Below are 19,337 nucleotides of genomic sequence, written 5' to 3'. Positions count from 1 at the left end.
ACTTCGACAGTTTGAACTCAAGCCTATTTCACTGTTAACTGCAGGTGAGTCATGCACCAAGAGAAGCACATTGATGTATTCCATTCTTTGTGAAGTTTTTACCTCTACCCATACCCTATTTTGATTTTAGAAAACAATTTTGAAATGTGCAGAGACCACTGACTAGATATTTCCCTTAGCTTTCCAAACAGGAAGTACTCACTGGTTTCAAGAAGCCAAAATCCCATAGACTTCTTGCTCTGGTGCCTGTTTTTTAACATGTTCTGTCTAATTTTTTGGCTCAGACTGACTTGGACCAATCCCTGCTTTCAGATGTGGCGTTGTACCCCAAAACAATGGCAACTGAATTGACTTTGTGACACTGGAGCTGAAAGTCATTTTTATGGGTGATGTCACACTTACCTGGTCCAGTTCTCATAGACTGTCAGATACTTTTTTATTCCTTATATCTTTTTATGTAGCAACACAGGCCAGCACATATTGTGAGTGATCTTTCTCATACCTTTATGAGTAAAAGAAATGTCTACAGTTAAAATGTTCATTTTTGGTCTAAGTCTGTTTTTTTGTGTTAGGTTTAAGGAGGCAGGTTTTCTTTGTTTTGTCATTCATATTGCTTGGTGCTACTGCATTGAAATTTAGGGCTTAAACTACTTAACGAAAGTTTTTGTGTCTCTCGTATAGTTCCTTTTCACGAGGGATTTTCGTATTTGAAATTGCATTTCACAACCAGCCAGCTGTATCCACAGAGACCGATTTGTGTGCAAACCAGAGGGATGTGTCAACTTTTTTTCTTTTTTACAGTTTGTCAAATAATGTCTGTCAGAATTTGTAGTCTCCCCGCACACACAAAGCACACCCGCTGAAACTCTAAACCCATAAAGCCCCCACACCCCTACTGATGTGGTGGATTAGATTATGAGCATAACGTGAGTTGACATTCAGATTATAATGAAAGGCTGCTTTGTTTAGCCTGCTTTCCTGTCCCTTGTGAATCGTTTTCGGACTATGTCCTCAATAAAAACAAAAGGTGAGGCTAAAACATTGTTTCAGCCATAATGCTTTTCTGTTTATTGGGTTTTTTTTTATCAAATAATTAACTTGTTTATGGTGCTGCTATTCAAAAATTGTAGTTTTAACTCCTTCACCCCTGCATACATGCTCGATTTTACCTTACCGTCCATTAGAATCAAAAATAACCAAACAAGGAAAACTTGTGAGACGCTGAGCTTTAAAGAAGTCCTTTTCCTTTCACCGTGTCTCTGTCTGGCGAGTTCAGACAAGCCAGCAGTAAAAGGTAAGGATGTTTGTTCTTCACCTTGCTACACCTGGGTCACCGAGCCTTGCTCATTGACCCAGCTGTTTACCCACAGCCCGCGATGAATAGCCTCTATGAAAGGCAGAATAATACATCTTTTATTCAGAATTTTTTTTTCCCTCTGAATTACTAGATTAAATTCTAGCCACGCAGATGTGTAAATTGCAGGTCATTTTGCTCTGAAAACACGTTAGGTGATTTGTGGTTCTAGCAACGTGTGGTTTTTCATGACCATTCGCAAATTTTCTCCTACCAAGAAAAATAGTAACGCCAGTCCAGATGGAGCGTGTGCTATTACTTTGTCCAATACATCACTTCATGTTGAAGCAACCTTTTACACACAGTTAATCATTCACAAAAAAGATGAGGAGTTGGGATTAAAGACTTTCACGGTCAAGACTTTCTGTCGGATTTTATCCTTCACATTGACCCCTGTCACTTTTAAAGAACCACTCAAATAAAAGTTGTGTTTTTAACATGTTTTTATAAAAAATTAAATGAAGATTAAAACTGTGTTTGTGGGTATGTCTTTGCTCAAATTGTGGGAAAAAGCTGTTTGAAAAAGTCACAAGCTTCCTGCTCCATTCCGATGCTTCCACTTGCAGACAATAAATCCTCATCTGAAAACAGCCTAATCCTAATTCAAAGACCCCTTGAAAATAGATCAAAAGATAATTGGAGTGGGACTTTAAGCGAAAGGAACGGACATTTTCTGTGCCCCGACAAATAAAACACCTGCATTTCATGTGAATCTCTTACCATTTTTTTTTCTGTAACCTGCTGTTTTTTCTGCGTGCCTGCGTGCATTTACTGCCGCGTGTGATCATTGTGTGCACAATCAGGGTTGAATTAGGTGAACAGCGAGACAGGCGCAGCTGTGGCTGCGCTGGTGTTGATCTCGCTGGACTAGAATGCAGCTCGGACTGCCCTCTGAATGTACTCCGCTGGTCATTAAAAAAGAAAAAAAAGTTCTCCAAGCCCTGGAGGAAATAAACTTGGAACATGTTGCTAATAAAAGCTATGAATATTAACAATCATTACTTGGATGTTAGGTGTAATGTGGTTTGGAACTGCATGACACTTTTTATATACGCTACAACCTTTGAGTTTTCTACTGGGGGGAAAACTATATTTCTCTGTTTATAAATGTTTGCACGTCCAAACTAAATAGAGCAGGTGATTAAATAAATATTTGATTGTGTTATCAATAAATGACTCTGATAGCAGCAATTTATTCTCATATTGTAAGTGGTTTCTTGGCTCAGGTTTGGTGGTTATTTGATTGAAAATTGCAGTTATAAAGAAAAAAAAATCTTTCTGTGCCTGGAACCACTAAATAAAGCTCTGGAAAAGAATATTCCGACATAAAAAACATGCACATAAATAATCAAGATCATAGAAAAATTGACCTTAATGTGAGACATTTATTTGCACTTGTTAATATCAGAATATTTTTTATGTTGTGTAGTCTCAGACAGTCCTCTAAATGTACTCTTGACCAGTAAATTCCTACAGCTACCACTATTACCTTTTTTCCACTACTTATTTACTCTGGGTTAAACATTACTATGTAGACTTATTCAGAGAAGTTCCTTTTAATTTGATGTATTTACCTATATATCTATTTATAGACATGGATGATGTGAAACGTCACAACTTTGACTTACCTAAAAACGGTAATTCAGTGACAGCAGTGGTGCCCAAATCAGAAAATCTAAACAGGAATAAAGAAACCTTAAAAAAATAATTTACTAAGCGAGATTATTTCCCATTATGTTCACTTGTTTGGATTTGCTTGAGAGTTTTTTTTTTTTACACACAATCATAAATGTACTCTCATGTTTATGCTTTTGACCTCTGAAAAGTCATTATCCTAAAGATCCTAATTTTTACTTCACTTGCTTGGTTCCCACCAGAGTTCAGATAAAATTATCCAAGATATGAGTAAAAAGGAATATCTGTAATATAAAAAAAAAAAAAAAAAGTTAAAATGAATAAAGAAATCACTTTTTATTTCATGATTAAAAGCATAAAAAAACACAAATTTACATTTAACACCGCACCCGTCGCCACAAACACTTAAATAACACGCAACTCCTCGACCATTCACTGTAAATCGTCTTTAAAAGCCGCTTGTCTCCACTACAGAATCAGCTGATTTATATTGATTGTGTAAACACTTCAAGTGTTGCAAAATCAGCTCAAGGCTGGTTTTCTCCGCTTCAGAATCCACTGGAATTACGTCGACGATGGAAGAGTTACGCTAGTTGAAAGACTGTAAACACTGGAGCTAAAACTCTGGTGTTAAACTGTTACATTGACAACTATAGATCTGACTTAAGGGGCTTATTCTGATCTAAACAATTTTGACACAACTGTTTGATAGATGGTGTCAAATTCAAGTATTGTTTTCAGTTAATGGTTATTAAAAATCAAACTGCAATCACACAGCTGTAGAGTTTGTCATTCTCAATGTCAGCTCTTCAGTCACCTGAAATGGGATGCCTGATTTATCATCAATATTTTCCCAAATTGTGTATATTTAACATGTTAAAGACTAAGATGGGAAAACACATTGTGGAATTCTACCTTGGTTTCTCCTAACGACTGCTGGTTCAATTAAATCTGTGAGTAAGCAGTTCCCCGTTGTCATAGAATAGCAGCTGTGTTGACTGTCTTGTGCATGGGAACCCGTCATTACTCAGATGACTGTACACCGGGGCCGATCCTGGTGGAGTTCATTGTCCCTTCCTCAGCTAGTGCACGCAAAACAGATCTTTTTTTTTTTTCACTTTGATCATGGGGAGTTGTAAAGGACTCTAGCTTTATTACCCAGAGCCTCGGGTGATCCAGCGAGCTTTATTAACCTAATGAATGTTTTGAGGATGTCTGTATCTAATGGCCCTGTAATATACTAGTCTGTTCTTTGCCAGATTTAAGATTCATTTTACAATGAGCAGCAACATGTGACATATCATTTTGTCCCATTGTTTTAATTGCACAGAACTCTTTGACTCTACATGTGGTGGTTATTAGCTAGTAGAAGTAGATCTGGACTTTAAAGACAGGTAAGTTTAGTACTTAGACAAAATAGTGTTTTGGGTGTTTTTAACCATGTTCTTGTAGAATTTTTTCTGCAGATGGAGGACAAATCTAATGAAATTTAAGCCAAAATTGAAATTCCCCCTAAAAAAAAAAATCCCTTTTGAAAAAGAGTATGCTTGTGATGTAGAAAATATGATGAGCAGGCCACAAGCTCCCTGCTCCGACCTATTAGCAACAGGGAGGAAAAGGGGGGGGCGGGGTTGCATGTGCAACAGTCCCATCCTACACTTTAGTGGCAAATTTCTAATGAGCTACTGGCGCTCTGCAGCAACTATGTCCTTAAATGCAACACAAGTTTTTTTTATTTTTATCCTTAAATGGCAGATTCATAAATAAAACACCAGTGGGAATGTTTTAAAAACAGCTCAAAAGGTGATCGGAGTGGGTCATTAAACAAGTTAGAGTGAGCTCTTTGAGATACCTGCAGAAACATTACTATAACTTAGTTAATTTGTAAAAACTTGTTTTTTGAGAGTTCAAAACCAGAGACGATTGCACATAAATAAGTCTGGTTATGTTTTTGAGGTACATACTTTAAACAAAACCACAAGAAACTCCAAGTAAGTGTTCAGATTTTTTTATGGATTTCTAATAAAACTTGTTGCTACAACCATTTTTTTTCCAATTCTGTGTGGAATCTGAGTAAATTGTTGTTGCTTATTTTGATGTATTTGGCTGCACTGCGTTTGACTACAAGGATAAAGGCCTTTTTCTTCTGCTTCAGTTAACTGGCTATCAGGTTTCTTCAGTTAAACAATGGTCAAATGGTAAGATCAAGCCTGGAGGGACGTGTATTCATAAAAGCAGAGCTTTTTTTCTCTTAGTCAGCATTGTCTGATCCTCTTTGCTGTATTGTTTTGTGAGTTCAAGCGGTGGTTTCTCATGTAAACTGCGTCTGAAGTGAGATCTTCTCCACTTTCTTTTTCTGCTTTTGCTCTGAGGCTGCGTCTTCTTCTGCGGTCACCCCAATGATAGTCAGCTTTTTCAATGTGTTGTTGTGTTCCACATTTGTATTTATCCACACTTGAAAACATCTCAGCCCAAAGCATCGCTGGGCTTGGGCTAGACTTTTTTATTTTTTTTATTTTCGCGTATTGGGGCTTTGGGTATCAGTGGGGAAGGAAGGACCCTGCTGTCTTGTCAGCGTCTCTGACCTCTCTGTCACAATGGCTCTTTCTACCCTCCCACTCATTTCCCTTCCAAGCTGGGAAGAGTAAATATTTATCGGTCCCCCATAACAATGCCCAGCTTGGGGGAGAAAGCCTCTGACTGGAGCTCCAGCGGGGCTGGTCCTCTTGGGGAAATGATATCCATCAAATTGCTGCATCCCTTCAATCGACATTATAAACTGTTCAGGTGAGTTGATGACATTTTTTTAGTTTACATAGAATTTTTTTGTATTTCAAGCTTACTTTAAGTTTTTATTTTATTGTTTAGTCAGACTTTAAAATAAGCAGTTATACATTTTATCAGTGAATAGCTTTTTTTGGCTAAATATATTTAGATTTTCCTGGTAGCACTGAGATAAAAGTTAAAAACAAATTGGTTAGATCCCCCCAAAAAGAAATATTGAAGCAGTTTAAATTATTGTGCAAAGTAATATTTGTTTCCTTTTTGATCAAATTTGACTTGATATCTATTTCCTCATTGATTTTCTTTTGTTGATTTAATTTATTATTCTTTAAAGTAGGAATTTATGGGTAGTGAAAAGTTGGCAAATAAAATGAAAGTCTACAGCTTTTTTCACTCACCATTCAAACTACTTTTCTAACTTTAGTTTGTGTCCCAAATGTCTGTGTTTTAAAACAGAAAATTACAAACTGTGGAGAGATTTCAGTTTTAGTTGTCACTATTCATATTAAGCAAAAGGAGGGTGCTTGTTTAATCTCTAATCAGAGATGGGAACAATTTATTGGTTGCTAATTGTAACTAAAAAAAATCCATGTTTTGTTGCATTGCACTGACTTTATTGCTTCCCATCAACCACCAGGAAGTGCTGTGACTCAACAAACGTCTTTCTTTTGTAATATCGCAGCTGGGTTGCTGTAGAAACTTTAAATATCTAAACAATAAAAGGGCAAAAAAAGGTTTCACTGGGCCGTTTTGAACTTAAAAATGATCAAGTTCACTGAAAACGGCAAAATTCTATTTGCAACATGAGCACTACTCAGAGCGTTTTACTCAAAGATCCACTCTGATGAAAATTGTGTTTTTGGCGTATTTAACGTTGTTCTTGTGCCGTTTTTATAATGATAGAGGATATACATAATATGTTTTAAGTTTAAAATTGTAAACAAAGGGATGAGTGTAGTCTTACTTCCACGTAAGCAGCAACTTAAATACCAATTTTTGATGCCACTCCGCAGAAATTTTGTCCTGGAAAATGACAGTTTTTTTTTTATTTTTTCTAATCATAAACATAATTAATGAGACCACTGTGAACAATTTTAAAATACATCAAAGTATGTTTGGGCTGGGTTGTTTTCTGGGTTTTGAGTGTAATTGTAGGAAGCTTGATTGTGCTAAACTTTCCTTACCAATATTTCCACGTGGTTGCTTAGTTTGGCGCTTTTGTTTCATGATTTTTTAAGATGTCTCTATGTCGTCACTTCAATTAGAGGCAGCAATGGCACAGTGGTAGAGTGGTTGCCCTCTGGTCGGTTGACCACAGGTTCTTTCCTTAGGTTTTGAGTGACAAAACGTTTCACCTCCCTGAAGCGTTGAAATCTCTCACTTTTTTAAGATCTATGTTAGGCTCACCACTCATCTGTGGTAACACAACGGTTCTTACAAGGTGTAGAATGGCTGGCAAGAAGTATTCTCCTGAGCATGTTTTCAGCACTTCAAGAGTGGGTTTCCTTGATGTTGGGTTGCCTTCAAACAAACCAAGAACCCACTACTTTGTTGGATGCCAAGCAAATTCAAAACCTGCCTGTTCCACTGTACACAGAGACACCAAATTGTGATCCTTCCTAACTTTTATTGGATGTTTCAAAAGCTGCAGACACTTACCTAAAACGTCTAGTGTTGCCCTCCATGGGACCTCTGAGAAAGGTATGATTATTGCTGAATTGTGGATATCTTTTAAAATTAACTCCCTTTAGACATTGTTCATGTTGACGTCGTCTGGCGTCAGTCTGCACCTTGGAGGGAACCAAAGCTCTGACTCCCAAAAAGGGCAATAAAATCTGACGTCCTAAACTGAAAGTGTTTTGAAGCTAATTCCAACAAGCTACATTGGAACTGGAAAAACTGTGCTTAGTACATTTCCTATAAATGGTCAGTCCTGACTGTTTTCTCTGAATCCTCCACATACTGCATGCTTTGAAGTTCATCAGCTGTCTTGTCATATTTTATCATTCCACCTGCATTAAAGAAAAGGGAAAAATGTGGAAAAATCCAAAACTACACGTCACTGTGTCATCCAGTTCCAGAAGACACCAATTTTTAGTATGATGATTTTCATGGTAGAGTTGGAGGTGAATTTTACATATTTTTTTAATTAGTTTTTAATAATTTATCAATGCAGTGTTTATTTTTGAAAACCCCCAATAGAATTTGTTGAACTAAATATCATATGTGTTTGTTATGAGATCCTTTCAAAATTAGATAGATTTGTCTAAATGTACTAAAACACAGAAACTATGAAAAAAATTGCATATATATATATATATATATATATATATATATATATATATATATTTCCTTCTTGGTTGCATTATCAGACCATTAGGAAGATCTCTAATCAGCCGAAGCACCGACAGATTCTCCAAAGTCCGCTCCACTGCGCATAAAAGCAGCTGTCTCTGCGCTTTAGCTGCATGAGAGCTTCAATATGAATAGCAAACTACCCACTCACTTTGGTATCAAAGAGAGCTCACCCCTTTTTTTTTTTAGTAAGAAAAAAAGAAAAAAAAAAGAGGGAGAGCTTACCATTACATTGGGCATAGATACATTTCAAAAGTTTTTAATATAAATCCCAAAGCATCCAAATGACAGAAAACACAGATATGGGAAAATATGAAAATAGGAAAACATTTGATTTGTAATGGAGCTCTGCAGCTTTGAAAATCTTTGTTCTGATTTCAAAAATAAGATCTAACCATAATTTTAACAATTAATAAATACAAAAACTTTCAATAGCCATGTATCTGAGAGTTTAGAGAGTAAATATGTATGTTTGAGTTTCAAAATAAGACATAAAATGATATGTGTAGTCATTTTCTCAATGATTTGCTCGTGATAAAGCCAAAAATTAAAGTATTTTTTCTAGAAGTTACTAGCTTTGAAACATAAAGTATGAAAAATAGATGTGTCTTGAAGAACTTCTTATTCATTAAAAAAAAAAAGTTTGCAAATGTGCGATCAAGAAAAACCTTACCCTAAATCGATGAGTCTGACATACATGAATATAAAGACTATAAAGTGAGGTTCAAGCAACAATGGAAAACTGCTGTCACCCTGTACGTTATGGTGAAATAACTGTGGCTTCCTGAGAGAAACTTTAGCCGGGCAAATGTGAAAGACATCAATAGAAACAGGTTTGGCCCTCAGACTCAGCAGACTCATTGTCTAACGCTCCAGAAACCATTTCATGTTTTTTTTTCTTTGTTTCCAATGTGGACATAATTTATTGATCATGGATGGATGATCACCATTTCTACTGTATATTTACTGTAGATTCAAACCCACTGCTTGAACTGTTGGTTGAAGAAGTGGAAAATTGCAGGACCTGTTTTCCCCCCAAGTCCCATTTGGAGTTCTGCTTTACACTTAATGGGAGGCTTCACCGAGATGTGATCACTGTTGTTCCCTCGGCCGCAATAGAACTGGGGTACCTCATGTATTCCCATCATTATGACTTTTGGGGCCCACTGACCCAAAACATGATGTAATTACATAAGCCTGTCACCGGTAATTTCCCCCTCATTTTAATGATGCTGAGATTAACGCCAAGCCAAAGATGGGCCCCCACCATTTACAGGGAGGAGGCGACGTACTTTTTCCCCAACGTTTGCGCCTACAACAATTTTACACTGTTTGTGTATATTTATTGACATATAGAGGTAACTAATAAAGTCCACACAGGTTAAAGGAGCCGGACAACTTTCCACTCATTTTCATGTTTTAGGCATTACGGTTTCTCTCTGCCTCCCTACTTTCCGGTGCCAAAAACCTGCACGAACCATTTGAGTCATAACAATAACAGCTTGTTTTCTCGCATGGAAAAGGAGGAGGGCCGGACGGCAAATGGTGTCTGCGTTCAATAAGTGTGCATCTACATGCCCGGCAGAGCAAAACATGCCCTCATGTGTCCACGGCTCATGTCTGCTCTGCATGTGGCAGCATGGGGCTGGGGGGGGGTGTCGCGCACATAAACGCACACACCTGCGCATGCATACCCGCACAGCCTTGAAAATGTGTCTCCACACATTTACAGACACCTGTAGGCTCTTTGTGATACTGTATCGGTTTTCTTTTGATGTAGGGTTTGTTTTTGGCTGTCAGTGGATGCAGAATGTGTGAAGTTAGCCATCACCGCTTTTGTTTCAGTTTGTTTATCTTTTTATCATCAGAGGGGGGATGTACACGTTGCCCTTCTTTACCTTTTTTCCCCCTCCGTCTAACCCTTGACTGCTTACATCTGCTCTTAGATAAAAACACAGCTTGTGCAGGAAGGAGGCAGTCGGGCGTATATGGGCTTATTTCTAGAGTCCATTTGTCAAAGCGCACATTTATCATGGAGCCCGCTTGTGTCAGACCTGCTGCTTTCCCACCACGTCTCTATTACACTCTGCTGGTTCTCAAATGGACGGCCAGCACCTGAGCTGACACTTACAGTTGATCTCACACACTTGCTCAGACAAAGAATACACGTTTGCACCCAACACAGCTGTTCATGAGACACATGATCAACTAAAATGAGTTGCAAATCGACTTGGTCTTACTCTAAAAAATTACCACAAATTATTGATTTTTTTTCATCGTATTTGAAATTCCTGTTTTTGTTCCAGTCTTTTTTGCACTTATCAGAACAAACCTCAGTGCTTATGGGTCCCTAATGCTTTACAGACTGTTTTGTATTCCATCCATGCAATAGACTTCAGCTGTAAGACTAGATTTGCATCTGCTTTTCGCCCTTAAACCCATTTCATATCCATTACGCCGGGACAGCAACCTTCAGTTGTCCTGAAGAAGAGGAGCAGCATTGGCTCGGCTAAAATGTCCATGTTTGCAAACAAGTCATATTCTCAAGTTCAATAGGATTGACGAAATTCTGAAGTAGGGATGAGCGATATATCTGTGTCAGTATCGATATTGGCCGATATATGCAAAATTTGACTTTATCGATATCGCACCAATACTAAAAACATCCACAAATTTTGTTGACTGTTTTCAGATGGACTTTATTTTTGACATGACATACTTCTTCTTAATAGATCCTCGGTACATGTAAGCTTGTGTTTACAGTCATAGTCAATAATTATTCTGACTGTTTTCATGTATATTTTATATTTGATAGGGATACATGTTGTTCTTAATACATCCCTGGCAATGGAAAGCTTATGATTTACAGTTATGTCTAGTTGTCAGTAAATTATCTGAATGCTTTCAGATATAATTCCAAGTTTTATAGTGACTATTGTTTCAATGAGATCCCTTGTTGTATGTTCAAAAAGTCAAGTACAATGTGCTTGTGTAGTAAAAGAAAAGTGGCACATTTCTTATGCAAAAAAAAAAAAAAAAAAAAAACAAGCTTGGTGTTATTGTAGACCAAGGGTCCCCAAACTTTTTCTTGTGAAGGCCACATAACTGTTTTCTTTTCTGATGTGGGGCTGGGGTCAGTTTGTAGGCTTACAGAAAAAATGTAACAATCACGTAAATATTTATGGTTTTCAAGAAAGCCACACATTAAATTTTAATTAATTAGTTTCTGTAATCTTCTCATAAAAAATAATACAAAAACATTTTTTTAAATTAAGCCAATAAATAGTTTATCCTCTCCTGTCACAGTTCAGAATGAGGAAGGGTGGAATAAAAAGTCACGTTCTATGTGGGTCTTGATCGGCCAGATTGAGGAAAAAAAAAAAAACGTTTATATGATAGTGTTTGGAGGGTCGGGCCAAATGTGGAGACGGGCCAGATCCGGCCCGTGCGCCTTAGTTTGGGGACCCCTGTTGTAGACGATTTAATATTGATATCTGCAAATAGTGGCTATCAGCCACAGTTGCAGGGAAAATATTGGTTGTCATATCGGCTGGACAAATTAAAATCGGTCCATCTCGATAAGTATTATAAAAATAATAAATCCAATTAAAAATGTATTTTCTATTAAAGCTTATCAACTTTTTTTAATTTTAATTTTAACACATATAGTTCTGGGTCCTTGATATTATCTCTATAGTTGCCGTCAGATCAATCTAATCTTGAGGACTTTGTTTACCCGATAAACCTTCCATCTGTCCATCCATCAATCCATAGTTTTTTACTCTTAGCCACAAAGAGTTCTAAAATTTGTCCAAAGGGGCTGGACCAGTAGAGGATGTATGGAGGGCTTTGATAATTCACCTTATAAGAGAAAGAGATAGCATGGAATCTGGACTAAAATATGGTTTTGTTTTTATTAAAAATCAATATAAAACTGAAGATTTTTGAGTTCTTATTTCTAAACTATGATTTTTTTTTTTACATTTTACTGCCATTTGCACCAACGAGTTGATGTCCATTGTCCAGTTTCACAGGCCAGATTAAATGGTTTGTATATGGTCCCCAGGCCATAGCCAGTCAGTTTATGCTCCCATCGTTACCAGACACACATGAACCGAGACCCCCGTTGTGTCCAGTTGGACTAGTTTGCTTGTTTAGTTTACGAGGTTCAAATACTGTATTTCTTTTTATGCTTATCTTAAAAAATACACACTTTTTATAATCTAAAGATTTCATTCCATATCAAAGCTCTTTATTTAACCCATTTGCTGTACTTCTATGTTTTAACTACCTATAGCTAAAAAAGCCCAACACACAGAATAGGACATGCCAAAAGCAAGAGGCTGTTTGTGTGAGAGGAGGTGAAGCAAAAACAGCTGTGGAAGCCCCTCCCACCTCTTTGGCATGCGCTTTTCTTCAGGGGCCCCCGATGGCCTGAGCTCACCACCCCCAGAATCGGGATGACCTGTCTCTTTTTCCTGCACATAGACCGAAACCTGCATACATAGAGGGGATTGAGGGAAAGTAAAAGGCTCAATATTTCATCGGATGTCCTTGGTTAATACAAGTATCTATATTTTAAGCAAATAAAACAAAAGTTTGTTTGATCTTTTCAGTATTTTGCGTCTTCTGTACTTTTTTCCATTCTAAACTTAGTGCTTTGCTAAAGCGAGGAAGCGTAGAGTTTCATGTTTAGCGTTTTCTAAGTGCACGCTGGACCACAGTACGGAGCCAGGCAGCTCAGACCCTTCAGACATCAAAAGCCCACTTGTCCTTTCGAGAGACGACACAGGATGGAGTCACTGTGTTTGCCTTGGCGCCAGCGCCGCTCCGTCAAGCCCCGCGGTGACGTGCCAAGGCCGGTGTTCTCACAGCAGGGCATTCTGCCCGCCGTTCGGAGAGGACAAGGCCATAAAAGCTATAGCGTCCTCTGTGCAGCTCTGTGTTGAGAGCGGCCGGAAGCATTTTTAATATTCTTTTCATGGGGAATGCACAATCAAATCTAATTGCTTATTTGTGAAAGCCAACAGAACATTTTTCAAGAACTCACAAAAATAAAACTGATTGTCCCTTTTTTACTTTGCTAAAATCTCCTCCTTTTCATCTTATTTGATGATGTGTTTCGTCCATCGTTCTGCTCCTTCAATCCCTTTCTTGTTGCCCATCACTCCGATCTACTTTTTACAGTGAGTTTTTATGACAGGAGTGTTTTTTTTCACACCTCCAGGATTCTCAACCACACTGAAAAAGTCCTATTTTTGTCTTTTATCGTTCACATGCCGCCATCCAGGGCCACGCCCTCTAAAGGCTCCCACAGAAATTTGACACATGGATGTCGTTTTTCATTTTTTAGCACCAGCTTTCCATATATATGCTTTGTTATTGGGATCTTTTAAAGTTGTTAAAAAAGCGCACATTTAGATTGATTGTGTTTGTCACAATGGTTAGATTTAAATCTAGAATTTACTAGCGTTTGGAACCTAAAGTATCCTGCTGACGTACTACTACAAAGAGGTTTTAGAAGGTCATACAGTGTTGTTTTAAGGTTTTGTAATCTTACCCATCAAGACCACAGTGTTCTGTTGGTTTAAAAACTGTGTTAAAAACTTTCTAAACAGATCCCTTCCTGCTTTTAATTTGTTTTCTGTCCAAGTGTCCAACTCACTGGCCTCCTAGTTTTTATCTTCATTTTGTCATATAGACCTGAAGTAAAATGTATGTTTTATATTTTTGATAAAAAATGTATGCCGTATGTTCTGAATTGGTATGATTACGACGGATTAGTGGTCTCTTGGAGATAGCAATTTTAGTGTTTGATCTTTTGGTAAAATGTTTTTAAAAGACAGAAAGTTTGACTTCCTACTCTTTTCTGGAGCAGACAGATGGATGCCGCCGAAAATGTCTGAGAGGCTACGGTGAGAATGTAAAATAGTTTCTTGTAATGGATTAAATCTCAGATATCTCGCTGAAAACTGGTCCTAGAAGAGTAAACTGCATCCACTGCTGTTTACTATAAGTATTATTGAAAAGTGAGTTTGGAGAGAGTGCAGTTTTTTAATGTGTCCATCCTTCAGTATTAAAGAAAACAATCTGCTTCTGCACAAAAATTTGCCTGTTTCCTACCAACCAATGTTTTGCTGTTTTGCTAATTGTTTGGTTTGTATTCGTGGAATCCAACTGACCGACAAACAATGGCTTTTCGGAGCTTACTGTCCCCCAGAGGGGATGCCTTGGTTCTCGACCTCAAAGGCACTTTTCCTCCTGAAGAACAAACTCCACTCCTTCTAACTCTCTTCAATTGATTTATACTCACTACATGTGTATACCAAATTCTTAACAACACAGATTACTTTTTATTTTCCCGTTTGAAAAGATCAAAATGTCAGCAGCAAGCCTCACAGATCATTTAGTTTAAAAATACTCCTGTCCCCTCACCCCTGTTTTTCTACTCTTCTGTATCCCATCCTTAGCATCCCCACTCATCTCCTTCTCCAAAAAGAAGTGCATTGATTGAACAGTTTCTCCTCCCTGACGAGGAAGTTGCTCCAGCACTTAAAGAAAAAAAGGAAGCGGGAGAGGTGAAGACAAGGGGAGAAAAAAGGATGGGGGTGATTTGTATTAAAGCAGGACAAAAGCTGCTCCAAATCCTCTAACACTGTGTGAAATCCTGAAGAAAAACAGCCATAATTAGAAGGCTGAGCCGAGCTTTGTGCCAGGAGTGTGCATATTTTAATACCCTAAAGCAACAGGAGTGAGACAGCAGACGTCTGTTTCTGATTTCGACATGTTGGCTTATTTGTGCACCTGGCCAGTATTGGCTTTTGTACGCTGTGACCAAACCTGATGATTCTGAATGTGATGAGTATGTGTTTGATTAAAGAGCAAGGTCTTTAGACGAACACCGCCTCATGTACAAATGAGCAAAATATTTAGGTCTTCAGTAACCAGAAGTCATTTTTATTTATCAGTTACTAATAAATCCTGTTAAAAATAACTTTTAAGTATTATATACAATAAAAACAGCTTGTGACTGTATATATCACTGGCTATATATCTTGTTCAATCTGTTGCAGAAACTGTAAAGGAGGTGGATTAAAGGAGCTTAAAGAAACGGTGGACTCACCTGGATTTATTACAGGTAAATGAATCACAATACATTTTTAGGTACATGTTGACTGTTTAAATAATAGCTGGAATTCTGTCATTTTTTTTTGTAGCCTCGGTAAAATGAACATTGTTAATAAGGAATCAAGTTTTGGACTGATGGGAGTCTGGACGCCCGAGTGATTCGCTGTCTCCTCCAGAGGTACAGAACTTTAGCTTTAGCAACTTAAAGACACATTTCTGACACTCTGCAGAAACACTGTCCTAGAAAACAACACAAGTTTTTAGAATTTGCCAAAAAACAGAATCGTCACTGTTGTTTATTTAGCTTTTTTTAAAATTCAGTCTGTCATGTTGTAATGTGGTGGGTCTTGCTTGTCTTGAATCAAATTTCAACTAAATATATATTCTTTGGAGTTATATTTCTCTTTTTTCCTTTAAATCTCTTGTTTTGTAGCTGATTTACGTTTCAGTTTTAACTGGTCTAATATCTTTTAAAAAATGAAGTCTGAGGTTCATATCTGCTCTCCTAAACATTATATCTTTCTATTTTTTTGTTAAAACTTCGTTTTCCTATACAAAGCTGTCCTCTTTCACCCTCCCTCCTTCCGTTTTTCCCACTTTCTAAACATGTCACTTGGGTGAGTTGGGGCTGTCTTCTCAGCTCCCTCCATGCTTCCTACCACACAGGGAAGCCTTTGATGTTCTCCCATATTTATCATGCAGATTGACCTTGGGTCTCACTGGCTGAAGCTGAACTCTTCTTTCAAAAAAATAAATACATTTTTTTTAGACCCGCTCCAATAAAGTATTTTTAACTTGTTGTTGTGGCACTTTTCCGATGACGAGCAACATGAATAAAGAAAAAATAAGCTCAAAATTGCATTTTTGATTATTTCTTAGTTTAAATCTTTGTGAGAAAAGACAAAAAAAATGCAGTTGGAAAAAAAATCACATTTGTGTTGTAGAAATTCTGTTGCATCAAAAACTACCAGTATTTCTCACTATTTTTGTTGCACCAGGAATGTTATGTTGGGGTGTGAGGGATTGTAAGCTAGCAGATGTAAATACAAAGCTCTCAGTTAAGGTAAATGTTGTATACTAATAAAGCACTTTACTACCGTCTTAGAAGGTCCAAAGTGCTTTACAGTCACAGTCGCATTCAGACTCCCAATTCACACAATAATAGTGGCACTCCTGCCTAACACTGGTACCAACCTATGGATAACGGGAAATGGGGGTGGAGTTTCCCTACACCAACGATCCCAATGACTTATTGCTGCTGTGCTGAAATTATGTCCTAAAAAACAACACAGATTTTAAAAGCTGAATACTCAAATAAAAGATTACCAGGAGCGCTTTTAAATTACATTGAAAAATTTTCAGAGTGGAACTTTAAGCTTCCTACTTTGTCTGATTTGGGATAACTTTAAAATGTTGAACTCGGTGGTCAATGCTTAAATACATTTGTTTTATTTTATAATAGTGGGTTTCGTTTTTTAATAACATTTTTTTTAATCTACCATAACCACAAACCAATAGCACAAGGAAAAAAAATTCATCTAAAATGAGGATCAAAACTTTCTTTTCAAGCAACAAAGAAGTGAACCACATTTCACAAAACTTATTACTGCCAGGTTATTATTATTGAAGACAACTACAGAGCGCTTTCTATGGCTTTCACTGGCCTCAGGGCTGGCTGTGACGACTACAAATGATTACACTTTCTACATGAACTGTGTCCTAATCCGGCTGGACAGCTAAAATTAAAACCAGGTACGGCCCTCTGCCTTCCCAGCATTCCCTGAGATAAGCTTCCTCCCCTGCTGTGAAGAATCAGTTGTTTGTGAGCAAAAGGCTTTTTTTTAAGTAATCTACAGCTTTTAAAAAACACAACAGTTTTAAGTAAAAAAAATTAAGAATGAGCTATTGCTGCAAGTTTAAAGGTGCATGAAGAAAATTGGAGAAGGAATTTACAAGAGAGGTTTGTGCAGTCTTGAAAGCAGATACACACCTTGAAAGACCACTGGGTGTGACTGCAGCTCACCTAAGGTCTTTTTGTGTCTTTTCTAGTCCATGTTTGTATTTCTGTTGCCGTCTGGGGTTACATGCATTCACAAAGAGTTCACACAGAAACCTCACAGGCTTCTCCTGAACATAAACGAATGATATCTAAAACACTGCAGTGGAAATAAAGCGTTACTTCAGTAAAGATTTTGTTTTTCTGCTGATACATTACATCAGATTAACTGGTAAACCATAGGACAAGTTTGCATTTATTAGACTTATTTACATAAAAAATGCACTTCATGTTACATTTCTTCTTTCAAACAGCAAATAATGAACAATCAAGTCCCAAAATGTGTTATTTTACAAATTTGAACAGATTTTTAATATAGAAGAGGATTTTGATGCACAAAATGGACACATTTCGGTGAAATTTACCAAAAAACAAACCTAAAATGTGTACTTTATTATTCTCAGACATGTTTCTGAATAAAATAAAACACAGTGAGGGATTTATTTCCAGTTTTTTCTGCTCTGGTGTCAACATTAAAGAAAGTCTAAAGCTGCAGAAAGCAGCAAATAAATAGTAATCTATAATTAAAGAAAAGTGATGCGTCTAGATGAGGCGCAGCCTTTTTAAGGGATTATGTGGTTGGATGTCAGATAATTAAAGGCTCTTTACTGTCTCTGGGCGAAGTTATAGTAAGTCTAGAATGGCTATTTGATTCATAGAACTAAGAAAAGCCAACTTATTGAATAAAAATTGTGGGTAATAATTGGTCAGTCTGTATTGTGATGAGTTTTAAAGTATATATTGTAACATAAATTCCATTCAAATGTGTATGTAAATTAATCCCTTAGAATTTACACAAATCAGATATTTTCTAATAAAAGGCAAACGTATAACTTTTTTTTAGTAATTTAAAAAAAATTATTTTCATGAAGGCAGTATTACGATTTAAACGGGGTAGCGCAGAAGTAGAGCAGGCGACTGCCGATTGGAAAGTTGAAGGTATGGTTCCACTTTGCCTGTGCCAAAGTGTCCTAAGGCAAGACATCGAACCCCCACTTTGGTCTCTGTGATCTAAAGCAGCTACCACCATCAGTGTGTGACTGTGTGTGTGCACGAGACTTGTGAGTGTGAAGCACTTTAGGCCTTAATAAAGGCAGAAAAGTACCACACAAGTATACAGCATTTACCATTAATGACCATTTGGTCCAAACATGGAGGAACGCCAATTTTCGATTTAAAAAAAAATGTATTTATGTAATTATTATTCAAATGGGACCACATTTGGACCGCATAATGGAGCCAAATCGGTCAGTATGGTTCCAACAGAAACATCATCCTGTGTTTCCAAGGAAACCGTCCTCTCTGCTCCGAGAATGTGACTGCAGCTGAGTGTGTCCATGATAGGAAGTCATTCACAATATTGACATTAAAAGATCCATTTGATTATTTACAATAAGTGATTGTACTAGGGCTGCACGGTGGCGCAGTGGTTAGCGCTCTCGCCTCACAGCGAGAAGGCCCCGGTTCGAATCCCGGCTGGGACCTTTCTGTGTGGAGTTTGCATGTTCTCCCCGTGCATGCGTGGGTTTTCACCGGGGACTCCGGCTTCCTCCCACCGTCCAAAAACATGCTTCATAGGTTCATTGGTGACTCTAAATTGGCCCTAGGTGTGAATGTGTGAGTGACTGTGTGTGTGAGATTGAGGCCCTGCGACAGACTGGCGACCTGTCCAGGGTGTACCCCGCCTTCGCCCTTCAGTAGCCGGGTTAGGCTCCGGCACCCCCGCGACCCCGACAGGGAAGAAGCGGTCAAGAAAATGGATGGATGGATGGATTGTACTAAACACCATAGATGCACGGTATATAACATGGCAGGGATCAATTCAGACATCACTCGTGAAAAATGAAATCTGAAGTGGAATAGATCTGTTGACTGGAGTTCACTCCATGCGAATTAACAACAATCCAAAAACATTGAGTTGGTCATAGTTAAGTATGATGCTTTGTCTGGCCCTTTGACTGTATAAGAGAACTGGACTGATTGTCCTGTAAAGTTTACTTCTGGTTCCAACCAAATTAAGTGAAT

General features: G+C 37.7%; 1 protein-coding gene across 1 annotated transcript in view; it reads left to right on the top strand.

The window, feature by feature from the left end:
• The window catches only part of disp1 (dispatched homolog 1 (Drosophila)), a 57,951-nt gene that overhangs the window by 16,577 nt on the left and 22,037 nt on the right, over window positions 1-19,337 (top strand). Inside the window, exons 2-3 of the mRNA XM_024291350.2 lie at window positions 15,202-15,266; window positions 15,346-15,434. The gene's annotated coding sequence lies outside the window, so the exon portion shown is untranslated. The remainder of the gene's footprint in view (window positions 1-15,201; window positions 15,267-15,345; window positions 15,435-19,337) is intronic.

This window comes from Oryzias melastigma, linkage group LG24 (genome assembly GCF_002922805.2).
Source record: "Oryzias melastigma strain HK-1 linkage group LG24, ASM292280v2, whole genome shotgun sequence".
In the NCBI taxonomy this organism is placed as follows: domain Eukaryota; kingdom Metazoa; phylum Chordata; class Actinopteri; order Beloniformes; family Adrianichthyidae; genus Oryzias; species Oryzias melastigma.
Note: the sequence above shows the minus strand (reverse complement) of the source record. Positions and strands in the feature narration are given on the sequence as shown.